Source organism: Alosa pseudoharengus, unplaced genomic scaffold (genome assembly GCF_046254945.1).
Source record: "Alosa pseudoharengus isolate Yale_2024_CS ecotype anadromous, Long Island Sound unplaced genomic scaffold, YU_APseudo_1.1 YU_APseudo_1.1_scf_16, whole genome shotgun sequence".
In the NCBI taxonomy this organism is placed as follows: domain Eukaryota; kingdom Metazoa; phylum Chordata; class Actinopteri; order Clupeiformes; family Clupeidae; genus Alosa; species Alosa pseudoharengus.
The window spans coordinates 13,735,118-13,751,174 of NW_027468630.1; the positions used below are offsets into that span (position 1 = coordinate 13,735,118).

Sequence of the window (16,057 nt, forward strand, 5' to 3'; positions counted from 1 at the left end):
AATTGCTGGAACAGTTTGTTATGTTTTCATGGGCTAGGTTTGCCCAGGTTGTTTTTGTTGCCGTTCTTGGAGCCTGGGCTGTCCACAGAGATCACGTTTTTTTACAGTGTATTCAGGACACAGACAGCTAGCGGTTGGTTAGGTGCTGTTTGCAGTAAGTGACATAAAATGTTTTAGCCTGGAAAACGTGTGGCATCGCTTAGAGCACCTTTAAAGAGAGTCCCTTGAAATTATAGTTCTTTGTTCCAAGTCATGGCAAGACGCGCCCCATTGACACGTTGATCCGGTGACACGGTCAATGACTGTTTCCGCGTACACCCGCTACACCGTCTGGCCTGCGTCACTGCACCACCTTAAATAGGTATACGCCTGCTTCCTGTAGAGGGACACCCATGCAGTGGTGAAAGCACACTAACACAACACAAATTCAGGATAATTCATTTAAATAATTATATAATTTCAACTTAAATTTATAACAATATATTTAGAAGTATTATAATAAATCAAACTAAAATATAGCTGCAAGCAGCAATGTGGGGGCCAAGCAGTGCGCTATAGCAGGAATGGAGTTGCCATGGCATGAGCAAGCACTCACAGCAAGTTTGATTGCAATTGGATAAAGAATGGCTGAAAATAAGCTCATTTACTTTGTTATAGTGCCCCTGGAGGCGCAAATTACACCAATGTCCTTGTGCATTCTCAGAATCAGCCACCATGTGTGACGTAATAGGGGTCATTGAACTTAGGTCGGTCCAGGGATTCCAACGGTGCCTGATATGTGAAAATCGGACGCACCGTTCAATGGTCACATGCGTGAATGCAATCCAGGTTCGACCCATTGGTGGCGCTAGAGTGTTGGGCATAGAGTTCTGTAAATTGGTGAGAGTGATCATGCGACAGTGCTGAATCAGTGTGCCAAATTCCATAACTTTAGACCCAGCGGTTCAATTTTCGGCCAGATTTTGACCTGTTGGTGGTCCGTAAATGAGTGTGAGTGGTCAGTGGAGTGTCCCGAAACATTCTGCCAAAAAATCTGCACTTTTTAGCCAGGCGTTCTATGGGCTGCCATAGACTCCAATGGCGGAAGTGTAATAATAGGAAAAGCTAGTAACTCAATGGGTGCCTTCGCAGCTTTGCTGTTTGGCCCCCAATTAATGGCTCCTACAACAAGTCATTGGGAAACACATGGTATTTAATTATTTTTATTATTTGGCAAGAAACAGTCACAGATTACAGATATTTACATTCAACTTTATTAGATGTTACAGCTTTTTGGCCACAGTGCTATACAAGTTAGAAAAATACTGTAATACAAGGAGCTATGAAACATTCAGTGCTGCCTGAGGAAAGGACAAATACTGTAATACAAGGAGAAACATTCAGTGCTGTCTGAGGAGAGAGTACCTGAAAGAAAGTACTTAAATGTCCGCACGTCCATCCTCATTTACTGTACTCACTTCCTCCGGCTGTTCTGCACTCATCCTCTTGTGGTGTCTGCAAGGTAGATTTATTATTATATTAAGGTAGTATTTATTATTATATTATTTATTATAAAAGTATTATTATAAGTATTTATTATTATATTATTTATTATAAAAATGCGTCAGCCAAAATGTAATGTAATGTAATGTAATTATATTAAGGTAGATTTATTATTATATTAAGGTAGTATTTATTGTTAGCAAGGTAGTATGCATTGTTATAGTAAGCTATATTTATTATTGTTATAAGCTATAGTAAGGTATATTTATTGTTATACTAAGGTAGTATTTTATTATACTAAGGTAGTTATTGTTTTAGTAAGGTATTGTTATACTACGGCCTCGTAGTTTGATAGTCCTCACTTGTCACTGTGGATAAAAGAGTCAGCTCAATGGAGCCCCCGAAGAACCATAAGGGGAATGATCTTTTTAGGACATTTATTTTTAGAGCCCCGTTCCCTCGCATTATGTTTTGCATTCCCTCACAATACTTTTGCGCTCCCTTTTGCGAGAGAACACGAAGGGGGCTCTAAAGATAAATGTCCATTTCTTAAAAAATAATTCCCACTATGGTCCTTTGGGGGCTCTGTATAAATGTAATGTATATGTAATCTATGGAATAATTGTCAAGTAAAGTTACACAGATTCACCTGTAGGGGGAGCTTGTAGATAAGGAAGATCACTTGCACAACTGTATGCTCTGCTGGTTGGGCACAGGCTGGACGTGTATCGGTCACAATGCTTACTGTCACATCTGAGAAGACAAGAGTTGTATTCCACACTTAACTGCTTTGACCAGGAAACCCTTCATTCTGAACATTCCACAAAATTCAATGTGTCATTGAGCCGTAATGAGAGAACAGGCTGCCTTTATTCCTCCCTAATCTGTAGGTATGCAGCAGCCAACCCCTTTAATTAGACTGTAATCTGTGCTCAAATCTACTTAATAATCTTCTGAAAATTCACTAAAAACATTAAGGGTGTCTAATGGTGGATCAGGATGAGCAGCAGAGAACATTTTGTTATGGTTATGGTTATTGTTATTGTATTTAGCAGACGCTTTTGTCCAAAGCGACTTACAAAAGCTGTGAGAGAGTGGTCAGGTCAGGTCAGCGCAGGACTGAGTTACCAATTATCCAGCACCTTTACAGCCAGTGCTGCAGGACCAACTATCCAGCACTTTTACAGCCAGTGCTGCAGGAGAAAGGCCAAGTGGATCTCTTTTCCCCCTCCTGCCATCTGGTAGAAGCTACAAGAGCCTGCAAACCTGTACCAGCAGATAAAGAGACTGTTTGTGGATAGAAACTATCAGGATGCTGAACTGTCACTTCACTCTCTCATAATGTGTTCAGATGACGCCTCTGCACTTTTTAAATATTGTTTCTTTTCTTCTCTTTTTTTCTTATGTTTCTAATACTCACTCACTCTTCAATATCAGAAATGAATACATTCTCTTAATTAGTATTTAATTTAGTCCTCTTTAAAGTTGAGCTGGATCTTGAGCACAAAAAAATTGCATTACTGATACTATTTATGAGTACATGACAAACTTTGAATTGTGAATTGTGTGGGTGCGTGTGTTTTTAAGTTGTTTTTGAGGCAAAGGTTCCATGAAGAACTCTCTAAGGACCAATAGTGCACTGTCTATAAAATAAAAAAACCAATAGAGTTCACACTCCTCTGTGCAATTCATATTTAGTGTCACCAAACTACTATAAGAGCTCTATTGCAGTGGTTCTCAAACTGTGGTACGGGTACCACTGGTGGTACGCTGACTCCTTCTAGTGGTAATCTACTCAAGGAGTCTCCAAGAATGTTTTTTTATAAAGATGACATAATCACTTCAAATGATATCAAAATATATATATAATTCAAAATCCTTAACTACGCAATCAATGAAAGCAAATTTAAACTATTTTTTTGTTATGAAAAAAGTAGGCCTATATTTGTTTTTATATTAGCCAATAGGAGCCAATAGGCCTACTAGTTTAACTGTATGGAGCATTAGCAAATGGTTGACAAGCAAAGCTGTGATGGCAAGCAAAGGAAAAGGAAGCAAACATGATGGATCAAAAACATTCATGCACTCGCTCCAAACAGGAAGTATTAGAAAGACAAGTGTGGAGAATATGTGGAGCAGAAACTGAAATTGGTGACAATGAGCCCAGCACATGTGACTAGTGAAGCTTCCACCTGCCAGCAACAAACGACACAGAACAGTATGTACAATATACAATATGTGAAATTGGCAATAAAATACAATATGTGAATTGCATTTTAATGCCAGTCATAATAGCCTACTTGGAGAGTCAATTGTTTTTTAATGGTGGTACTCATTGTGAAAAGTTTGAGAACCACTGCTCTATTAGCCTAGAAATCTAGACGCACCCTATAGCAGCAGCAAATGTCATTTGCAGCCAGGGCACTGCTCTATAGCCTTTATCAGACACAAGATCAATGAATGGAACAGACATAGCAAAAATGCTAATTTTGAGAACTATAGTTTGCATTTTGATGTGTAATTACAGTGCATGAAAATGCACTGTACTGTTCTTCCTAGGCTTCTTCTTCTTATTAGAGTGCATGAAAATGCACTCTACTGTTCTTCCTAGGCTTCTTCTTATTATTACAGTGCATGAAAATGCACTGTACTGTTCTTCCTAGGCTTCTTATTCTTCTTATTACAGTGCATGAAAATGCACTGTACTGTTCTTCCTAGGCTTCTTCTTATTACAGTGCATGAAAATGCACTGTACTGTTCTTCCTAGTCATCTTCTTATTATTATATTCTAACGCAGTTAATGCAGCTTTAACCGTTTAACGTAGAAACTTCATTCAAACCATGTTACGTAGGTCTTACTTAGGACATGGGTGCTATGTATTTTTCATCTTTGTAACTTTTATACATTTTAAACTATTAACTAGAAAAGCATTTCCTGAAGGAAATACAGTGCATGAAAATGCAAAAAATATGATGTAAAATATCATACAGAGTAAAAACAAACTATATTGGTTGCTAGGTAGATGAGGTTTAATATAGTTGGAGTGACTGAACAGTTAAATAGGTGGATAGTTTATATGGTTAAATGATTTGCTTGGTAGATAAGGTTTAATATAGTTGGAATGATTGAACGGTTAAATAGGTGGATAATACTTAACTTAGTTAACTTAGCTAATGTTTTCATTTTTAGTAGTTATGCTAACTAGCATGTTAGCAATGCTAACTATGTTAACCATGTTACTTAGCTAACTTAGCTATTCATTTTTAAAATTTTTGCTAAAAATGCTAACTAGCATGCTAACGTGTTAGCATGCTAACTATGCTAACCATGTGACTTAGCTAACTTAGCTAATCATTTTTAGCAGTTTTGCTAAAAATGTTATTTAGCATGCTAACATGCTAGCATGCTAACTATGCTAACCATGTGACTTAGCTAACTTAGCTAATCATTTTTAGCAGTTTTGCTAAAAATGCTAACTAACATGCTAACATGCTAGCATGCTAACTATGTTAACCATGTGACTTAGTGAACTTAGCTAATCATTTTTAGCAGTTTTGCTAAAAATGCTAACTAGCATGTTAACATGTTAGCATGCTAACTATGCTAACCATGTGACTTAAAGGAACACGCCACCCAAAATCAGTAGTGATATATGTTTTTACCGTAACTTTCACGAGTTGAGTCGTACCTCTCCCGCGTCGGTAGGTGCACTCAAACGCTCTGTCGCGCGGCGCGAATGTGTTAGCATGTTGCTATGCTAGCGGGCTCTGCCGTGGCCGTAGAGAGGCACATAGCAGTATTCAAACACCTCCACGTTTTACCTACTTAAATACAGTTGCACGAGTAGTTGATGAAAAATGTTAGGGCACACAACATGAAACGTGACGATTTTCCAAGGGAATAAACATGAGAACTACAATGTGTGGCGCAATAGCACTTGGGAGTACTTCGACCTAGCGTGGTAATATTATTAACACCTAATTGTAGATCCTATCCACCACAGAGTTTAGAATCCATGCTGGATCGACCCTCAGCCTCTCCCTCCCCTCTGAGCGAGAGAGGCACACACACTAGAGATGCGCTGATGGGCTATTATTTCAACCATAACTGCATAGCAAAACTTATCATCCATCAGCCATCCATCAGCACCAAAGTTTGTTGACCAATTTTCAAAACGGCACCTGCCCACCATCCGCTGGTTGTTTTAATGTAGGCTATATGGGTGATGCAGCGCTGCTGACGTGAGGCTAGAAAGCCCTTGCCTGTTCTAGAAAGACTGATCTAATGCAGCAAATATATTAAAAGGCAAAAGTCGTACATTGGCTAGGCCTATCCCCAGAATATCAGCAGCAAACTCATTCTCTGTCGCGCAAAACAGTCTCCAAATAAAACGCACATCGGCCTGTTGCCTATTCTGCCAGCTTGTGACAATATATCGTCCAAAATGCTTGATTGCATTGCATTCTCCACATTTTTCTCCACATTTTTTCATGTACCACATCAGCATTTTTGTTCAGTGAATCTTTTGTAAATTGCTTTACAATTACCGTCGGGCCCTTGTCAGCAGACTTCGGCTTGCCTCTTGCCATATTCACTCCTTGTCTTCCGATGTCATTTCTGAGTCATCTACAGATGTTCACCTCCCTAAATAGAACCAACTTCAACCTGTGTTATATCCTAGATGAGACTGCCTGGGTTATTTTGTTTAGATATTAGCCTATATATAAAACACATAATTGTAGCCTACCATTCAGGGAATAGGCATTTAAAAGAGAGACAGAGAGTGATATGACTAAGAAATGACATCGGGCGATGGCAGTGCGAGATGTTCAGAACGTAAGAGCTAAAACTTATACAAACTCACTAACATCCACAGCGGAAAAAGAAGGTAAGAAAAATAGTCGGAAAACTTAGATGTGTAAGGCAAGCAAGCAAGTTTGGCGGTTGTTACTAAACATGTGAACATGCACGTTGCATTGTTGTGCGGTGGACTTTCAGAATGAATGGAGTCGGAGTTTCTTTAATATCGAGGCGTCATATTTGTCCGATGGCCTGCTATAAAATGAATTGCGATGTCTGTCTGAAAAAGACGCGCTCGTGCAGTCAAAATGAATGGGAGTCTTCAGAACAGGCTTGTCAGTCAACCTGACATAACAGTGTGTAAAGTAGCCTATAATGTGAATGACTTGTTATTTTATCAAGGATTTCTTTCTTTTTGCAAAAAATAAAGTACAATAGGCATTAATTAGTAGGCCAGGAGCATGCTGAAATTATGTGGCAAATTGCGTTTTTTATTACAATGATAAAATTGTAAAAGGACGTGACCGAAGCTGAGGCAAGCCAGGCAATAGGCCTATAGGCCCGACGGTAATTGTAAAGCAATTTACAAAATATTCACTGAACAAAAATGCTGATGTGGTACATGAAAATGTAGCTAAAAATGTGGAGAATGCAATTCAATCAAGCATTTTGGACGATATATTGTCACAAGCTGGCAGAATAGGCAACAGGCCGATGTGCGTTTTATTTGGAGACTGTTTTGCGCGACAGAGACTGAGTTTGCTGCTGATATTCTGGGGATAGGCCTAGCCAATGTACGACTTTTGCCTTTTAATATATTTGCTGCATTAGATCAGTCTTTCTAGAACAGGCAAGGGCTTTCTAGCCTCACGTCAGCAGCGCTGCATCACCAATATAGCCTACATTAAAACAACCAGCGGATGGTGGGCAGGTGCCGTTTTGAAAATTGGTCAACAAACTTTGGTGCTGATGGATGGCTGATGGATGATAAGTTTTGCTATGCAGTTATGGTTGAAATATATCAGCGCATCTCTAGTGTGTGTGCCTCTCTCGCTCAGAGGGGAGGGAGAGGCTGAGGGTCGATCCAGCATGGATTCTAAACTCTGTGGTGGATAGGATCTACAATTAGGTGTTAATAATATTACCACGCTAGGTCGAAGTACTCCCAAGTGCTATTGCGCCACACATTGTAGTTCTCATGTTTATTCGCTTGGAAAATCGTCACGTTTCATGTTGTGTGCCCTAACATTTTTCATCAACTACTCGTGCAACTGTATTTAAGTAGGTAAAACGTGGAGGTGTTTGAATACTGCTATGTGCCTCTCTCTACGGCCACGGCAGAGCCCGCTAGCATAGCAACATGCTAACACATTCGCGCCGCGCGACAGAGCGTTTGAGTGCACCTACCGACGCGGGAGAGGTACGACTCAACTCGTGAAAGTTACGGTAAGAACATATATCACTACTGATTTTGGGTGGCGTGTTCCTTTAACTAACTTAGCTAATCATTTTTAGCAGTTTTGCTAAAAATGCTAACTAGCATGCTAATATGTTACCATGCTAACTATGCTAAACATGTGACTTAGCTAACTTAGCTAATCATTTTTTGCAGTTTTGCTAAAAATGCTAACTAACATGCTAACATGCTAGCATGCTAACTATGCTAACCAAGTTACTTAGCTAACTTAGCTAACTAGCTACAGTGGGTAGGAGTCATAGTTGATGGCAAGTAACAGTTACAATGGCTGAACAGTTTAAAAGTTCAGTAGTTTAAAGGGTTAAATTGTTTAACAGTGAAATATAAATGATAAGCTAGGTTAGCTAAGTCATATGGTTAGCATAGTTAACATTTTAACATTGTTAGCATGCTAGTTACCATAGTTACTTGGTTAGCATTATTATAGTGCATGAAAATGCACTATACTGTTATTCCAAGGCTTCTTCTTACAGTGCATGAAAATGCACTGTACTGTTCTTCCTAGGCTTCTTATTCTTATGATTACAGTGCATGAAAATGCACTGTACTGTTCTTCCTAGGCTTTTTATTACAGTGCATGAAAATGCACTGTACTGTTCTTCCTAGGCTTCTTATTCTTATGATTCTTCTTATTATAGTGCATGAAAATGCACTATACTGTTCTTCCAAGTCTTCTTATTACAGTGCATGAAAATGCACTGTACTGTTCTTCCAAGTCATCTTCTTCTTATTAGAGTGCATGAAAATGCACTCTACTGTTCTTCCTAGGCTTCTTCTTCTTCTTATTATTATTATAGTGCATGAAAATGCACTATATTGTTCTTCCAAGTCTTCTTATTAGAGTGCATGAAAATGCACTCTACTGTTCTTCCTAGGCTTCTTCTTCTTATTATTATTATTATAGTGCATGAAAATGCACTATATTGTTCTTCCAAGTCTTCTTATTAGAGTGCATGAAAATGCACTCTACTGTTCTTCCTAGGCTTCTTCTTATTATTATTATAGTGCATGAAAATGCACTATACTGTTCTTCCAAGTCTTCTTATTCTTACGATTATTAGAGTGCATGAAAATGCACTCTACTGTTCTTCCTAGGCTTCTTCTTATTATTATAGTGCATGAAAATGCACTATACTGTTCTTCCAAGTCTTCTTATTAGAGTGCATGAAAATGCACTCTACTGTTCTTCCTAGGCTTCTTCTTCTTCTTATTAGAGTGTTCTTCCTAGGCTTCTTCTTATTATTATTATTAGAGTGCATGAAAATGCACTCTACTGTTCTTCCTAGGCTTCTTCTTATTATTATTAGAGTGCATGAAAATGCACTCTACTGTTCTTCCTAGGCTTCTTCTTCTTATTATTATTATAGTGCATGAAAATGCACTATACTGTTCTTCCAAGTCTTCTTATTCTTACGATTATTAGAGTGCATGAAAATGCACTCTACTGTTCTTCCTAGGCTTCTTCTTCTTATTAGAGTGCATGAAAATGCACTCTACTGTTCTTCCTAGGCTTCTTCTTCTTATTATTATTACAGTGCATGAAAATGCGTTGCGTAGGTCTTACTTATGACATGTGGGCTTTGTATTTTTCATCTTTGTAACTTTTATACTTTTTAAACTATTAATTAAAAACTGCTCAAAATTTCCCCATAGACTTAACATGGGCTGATGACATCACAATGGACTAATTAACTTGATTTGCACCTGGTATCATCTTCCAGCTGCTCATCTAGGCCCCATCAAAGAATCAGTTCAACTGATTGCACCTGTATCAACTGCTTTCTACTGAACTAGACCAACTCTCTCTGTCTCTCCATTCTACAAGGATATAAGACACATTTCCTCCAACTTTCTATCCATTCATCCTCTTCAAACCATTCACTCATCCACCCATTAAACTATCCATCAACATCCATTAAACAATCTGCCTATCAACATCCATTCAACTTTCTGTCTATCAACATCCACTACACTATCTACATTTAACTTTTAAACTATATACTCAGGCTTTAAGCATACAATATGGCTCTATTAAGACTGCCGTTAAGCAATTAGAATCCTAGGCCAGGTGGCCAGGCCACCTGCACCCTATCAGTTTCTCAGGCTAACCTTTTAAACTATCCAGCTATTTGACTGTTCAGTCAGTCCAACTATATTAAACCTCATCTACCTAGTTCAGTCATTCCAACTATATTAAACCTCATCTACCTAGCAAATAATTTAACCTTTTACACTATCCACCTATTTAACCGTTCAGTCATTCCAACTATATTAAACCTCATCTACCTAGTTCAGTCATTCCTATATTAAACCTCATCTACCTAGTTCAGTCATTCCAACTATATTAAACCTCATCTACCTAGCTAATAATTTAACCATTTGAATCCTATGGCAGGTGTTCGGGCCACCTGCATCAACTGCCAGTCTCAGGCTTTAAGCATACAAACTGGCCCTATTAAGACTACACATCCTGTTCAACTGCTTCCTCTGCCAAAAACTGTTTCAAAATAAAAGTCCTCACTACAATATTTCACTGTTAAACAATTTACCCTTTAAACTACTGAACTTTTTAACTGTTCAGCCATTGTAACTGTTACTTGTCATCAACTATGACTCCTACCCACTGTAGCTAGTTAGCATGGTTAACATTGTTAGCATGCTAGTTAGCATTTTTAGCAAAACTGTTAAAAATGATTAGCTAAGTTAGCTAAGTAACATGGTTAGCATAGTTAGCATGCTAGCATGTTAACATGCTAGTTAGCATTTTTAGCAAAACTACTAAAAATGATTAGCTAAGTTAGCTAAGTAACATGGTTAGCATAGTTAGCATGCTAACATGTTAGCATGCTAGTTAACATTTTTAGCAAAACTCTTAAAAATGATTAGCTAAGTTAGCTAAGTAACATGGTTAGCATGCTAACATACTAGTTAGCATAGTTAGCATAACTACTAAAAATTATTAGCTAGGTTAGCTAAGTCACATGGTTAACATAATTAGCATTTTAACATTGTTAGCATGCTAGTTAGCATAGTAACTTGGTTAACATTATTATCTTTGATAATATAGTTACCATAACTGCTAGCAAACATTAGAGCCATTCCAACTGTCAGTTATCGTCAACTATCTACCTAAATAATTTAACCATTTAAACTATTCACCTATTTAACTGTTCAGTCATTCCAAGTATATTAAACCTCATCTACTTAGCAACCAGTATAGTTTGTTTTTACTCTGTATGATATTTTACATCATATTTTTTGCATTTTCATGCACTGTATTTCCTTCAGGAAATGCTTTTCTAGTTAGAGTGCATGAAAATGCACTCTACTGTTCTTCCTAGGCTTCTTCTTCTTCTTCTTCTTCTTCTTATTCTTCTTCTTCTTCTAACGCAGTTAATGCAGCTTCAACCGTTTAACGTAGAAACTTCATTCAAACTGCGTTGCGTAGGTCTTACTTATGACATGTGGGCTTTGTATTTTTCATCTTTGTAACTTTTATACTTTTTAAACTATTAATTAAAAACTGCTCAAAATTTCCCCATAGACTTAACATGGGCTGATGACATCACAATGGACTAATTAACTTGATTTGCACCTGGTATAATCTTCCAGCTGCTCATCTAGGCCCCATCAAAGAATCAGTTCAACTGATTGCACCTGTATCAACTGCTTTCTACTGAACTAGACCAACTATCTCTGTCTCTCCATTCTACAAGGATATAAGACACATTTCCTCCAACTTTCTATCCATTCATCCTCTTCAAACCATTCACTCATCCACCCATTAAACTATCCATCAACATCCATTAAACAATCTGCCTATCAACATCCATTCAACTTTCTGTCTATCAACATCCATTACACTATCTACATTTAACTTTTAAACTATATGCTCTGTCTCAGGCTTTAAGCATACAATATGGCTCTATTAAGACTGCCGTTAAGCAATTAGAATCCTATGGCAGGTGTTCGGGCCAGCTGCATCAACTGCCAGTCTCAGGCTTTAAGCATACAAACGGGCCCTATTAAGACTATACATCCTGTCCAACTGCTTCCTCTGCCAAAAACTGTTTCAAAATAAAAGTCCTCACTACAATATTTCACTGTTAAACAATTTAACCCTTTAAACTACTGAACTTTTTAACTGTTCAGCCATTGTAACTGTTACTTGTCATCAACTATGACTCCTACCCACTGTAGCTAGTTAGCATGGTTAACATAGTTAGCATGCTAGCATGTTAGCATACTAACATGCTAGCATGCTAGTTAGCATTTTTAACAAAACTGCTAAAAATGATTAGCGAAGTTAGCTAAGTCTCATGGTTAGCATAGTTAGCATACTAACATATTAGCATGCTAGTTAGCATTTTTAGCAAAACTGCTAAAAATGATTAGCTAAGTTAACTAAGTCATATGGTTAGCATAGTTAGCATGTTAGCATGCTAGTTAGCATTTTTTACAAAACTGCTAGAAATGATTAGCTAAGTTAGCTAAGTCACATGGTTAGCATAGTTAGCATGCTAGTTAGCATTTTTTACAAAACTGCTAAAAATGATTAGCTAAGTTAGCTAAGTCACATGGTTAGCATAGTTAGCATGCTAACATGTTAGCATGCTAGTTAGCATTTTTTATAAAACTGCTAAAAATGATTAGCTAAGTTAGCTAAGTCACATGGTTAGCATAGTTAGCATGCTAGCATGTTAGCATTGCTAACATGCTAGTTAGCATAACTACTAAAAATGAAAACATTAGCTAAGTTAACTAAGTTAAGTATTATCCACCTATTTAACCGTTCTATCATTCCAACTATATTAAACCTTATGTACCAAGCAAATCATTTAACCATATAAACTATCCACCTATTTAACTGTTCAGTCACTCCAACTATATTAAACCTCATCTACCTAGCAACCAATATAGTTTGTTTTTACTCTGTATGATATTTTACATCATATTTTTTGCATTTTCATGCACTGTATTTCCTTCAGGAAATGCTTTTCTAGTTATTATTATTACAGTGCATGAAAATGCACTGTACTGTTATTCCAAGGCATTTTATTACAGTGCATGAAAATGCACTGTACTGTTATTCCAAGGCATTTTATTATTATTATTATTACAGTGCATGAAAATGCACTGTACTGTTATTCCAAGGCATTTTATTACAGTGCATGAAAATGCACTGTACTGTTATTCCAAGGCATTTTATTATTACAGTGCATGAAAATGCACTGTACTGTTATTCCAAGGCATTTTATTACAGTGCATGAAAATGCACTGTACTGTTATTCCAAGGCATTTTATTATTATTACAGTGCATGAAAATGCACTGTACTGTTATTCCAAGGCATTTTATTATTATTATTATTATTATTCTTCTTCTAACGCACTTAATGCAGCTTCAACCGTTTAACGTAGAAACTTCATTCAAACTATGTTACGTAGGTCTTACTTAGGACATGTGAGCTTTGTATTTTTCAACTTTGTAACTTTTATACTTTTTAAACTATTAATTAAAAACTAATCAAAATTTCCCCATTGACTTAACATTATGATTATGACATCACAATACGGCCGTTAAGCAATTAGAATCCTATGGCAGGTGTTCGGGCCACCTGTTTCAACTGCCAGTCTCAGGCTTTAAGCATACAAACTGGCCCTATTAAGACTACACATCCTGTTCAACTGCTTCCTCTGCCAGAAACTGTTTCAAAATAAAAGTCCTCACTACAATATTTCACTGTTAAACAATTTAACCCTTTAAACTACTGAACTTTTTAACTGTTCAGCCATTGTAACTGTTACTTGTCATCAACTATGACTCCTACCCACTGTAGCTAGTTAGCATGGTTAGCATAGTTAGCATGCTAGCATGTTAGCATGCTAGTTAGCATTTTTTACAAAACTGCTAAAAATGATTAGCTAAGTTAGCTAAGTCACATGGTTAGCATAGTTAGCATGCTAACATGTTAGCATGCTAGTTAGCATTTTTTACAAAACTGCTAAAAATGATTAGCTAAGTTAGCTAAGTCACATGGTTAGCATAGTTAGCATGCTAACATGTTAGCATGCTAGTTAGCATTTTTTACAAAACTGCTAAAAATGATTAGCTAAGTTAGCTAAGTCACATGGTTAGCATAGTTAGCATACTAGCATGTTAGCATGCTAGTTAGCATTTTTTACAAAACTGCTAAAAATGATTAGCTAAGTTAGCTAAGTCACATGGTTAGCATAGTTAGCATGCTAGCATGTTAGCATGCTAGTTAGCATTTTTTGTAAAATTGCTAAAAATGATTAGCTAAGTTAGCTAAGTCACATGGTTAGCATAGTTAGCATGCTAATATGCTAGTTAGCATTTTTTGCAAAACTGCTAAAAATGATTAGCTAAGTTAGCTAAGTCACATGGTTAGCATAGTTAGCATGCTAGCATGTTAACATGCTAGTTAGCATTTTTAGCAAAACTATTAAAAATGATTAGCTAAGTTAGCTAAGTAAAATGGTTAGCATAGTTAGCATGCTAGCATGTTAACATGCTAATTAGCATAGTTAGCAAAACTGCTAAAAATGATTAGCTAGATTAGCTAAGTCACATGGTTAACATAGTTAGCATGTTAGCATTGCTAACTACTAAAAATGCATTAGCTAAGTTAACTAAGTTAAGTATTGTCCACCTATTTAACCGTTCAATCATTCCAACTATATTAAACCTTATCTTCCAAGCAAATCATTTAACCATATAAACTATCACCTATTTAACTGTTCAGTCACTCCAACTATATTAAACCTCATCTACCTAGCAACTAATATAGTTTGTTTTTACTCTGTATGATATTTTACATCATATTTTTTGCATTTTCATGCACTGTATTTCCTTCAGGAAATGCTTTTCTAGTTATTATTACAGTGCATGAAAATGCACTGTACTGTTCTTCCTAGGCTTCTTATTCTTCTTCTTCTAACGCAATTAATGCAGCTTCAACCGCTTAACGTAGAAACTTCATTCAAACTATGTTACGTAGGTCTTACTTAGGACATGGGTGCTTTGTATTTTTCAGCTTTGTAACTTTTATACTTTTTAAACTATTAATTAAAAACTGTTCAAAATTTCCCCATAGACTTAACATGGGCTGATGACATCACAATAGAGCCGTTAAGCAATTAGAATCCTATGGCAGGTGTTCGGGCCAGCTGCATCAACTGCCAGTCTCAGGCTTTAAGCATACAAACTGGCCCTATTAAGACTACACATCCTGTTCAACTGCTTCCTCTGCCAAAAACTGTTTCAAAATAAAAGTCCTCACTACAATATTTCACTGTTAAACAATTTAACCCTTTAAACTACTGAACTTTTATCTGTTCAGCCATTGTAACTGTTACTTGTCATCAACTATGACTCCTACCCACTGTAGCTAGTTAGCTAAGATAGCTAAGTAACTTGGTTAGCATAGTTAGCATGCTAGCATGTTAGCATGCTAGTTAGCATGCTAGTTAGCATTTTTAGCAAAACTGTTAAAAATGATTAGCTAAGTTAGCTAAGTCACATGGTTAGCATAGTTAGCATGCTAACATGTTAGCATGCTAGTTAGCATTTTTTGCAAAACTGCTAAAAATGATTAGCTAAGTTAGCTAAGTCACATGGTTAGCATAGTTAGCATGCTAACATGTTAGCATGCTAGTTAGCATTTTTTGCAAAACTGCTAAAAATGATTAGCTAAGTTAGCTAAGTCATATGGTTAGCATAGTTAGCATGCTAGCATGTTAGCATGCTAGTTAGCATTTTTTTAGCAAAACTGCTAAAAATGATTAGCTAAGTTAGCTAAGTCACATGGTTAGCATGTTAGCATGCTAACATGTTAGCATGCTAGTTAGCATTACTGTTAAAAATGATAAGCGAAGTTAGCTAAGTCACATGGTTAACATAATTAGCATGTTAGCATGTTAATTAGCATAGTTATCATAACTAATAAAAATTATTAGCTAGGTTAGCTAAGTCATATGGTTAGCATAGTTAACATTTTAATATTGTTAGCATGCTAGTTAGCATAGTTACTTGGTTACCATTATTATCTTTAACATAGTTAGCATAACTACTAGCAAACATTGGAGCCATTCCAACTGTTAGTTATCGTCAACTATCTGCCTAAATAATTTAACCATTTCAATTATCAACCTATTTAACTGTTCAGTCATTCCAACTATAGTAAACCTTATCTACCAAGCAAATAATTTAACCATATGAACTCATCATATTTTTGCATTTTCATGCACTGTATTTCCTTCAGGAAATGCTTTTCTAG

At 36.6% G+C, this 16,057-nt stretch overlaps 1 long non-coding RNA gene across 1 annotated transcript in view; it reads right to left on the reverse strand.

The window, feature by feature from the left end:
• Positions 1 to 1,171: 1,171 nt before the first annotated feature.
• Positions 1,172 to 16,057, reverse strand: part of LOC143125559 (uncharacterized) — a 45,786-nt gene continuing 30,900 nt past the window's right edge. Inside the window, exons 2-3 of the long non-coding RNA XR_012987277.1 lie at positions 2,132 to 2,235; positions 1,172 to 1,494 (exon numbers count right to left, since the gene is read on the reverse strand). This is a non-coding gene — a long non-coding RNA (uncharacterized LOC143125559). The remainder of the gene's footprint in view (positions 1,495 to 2,131; positions 2,236 to 16,057) is intronic.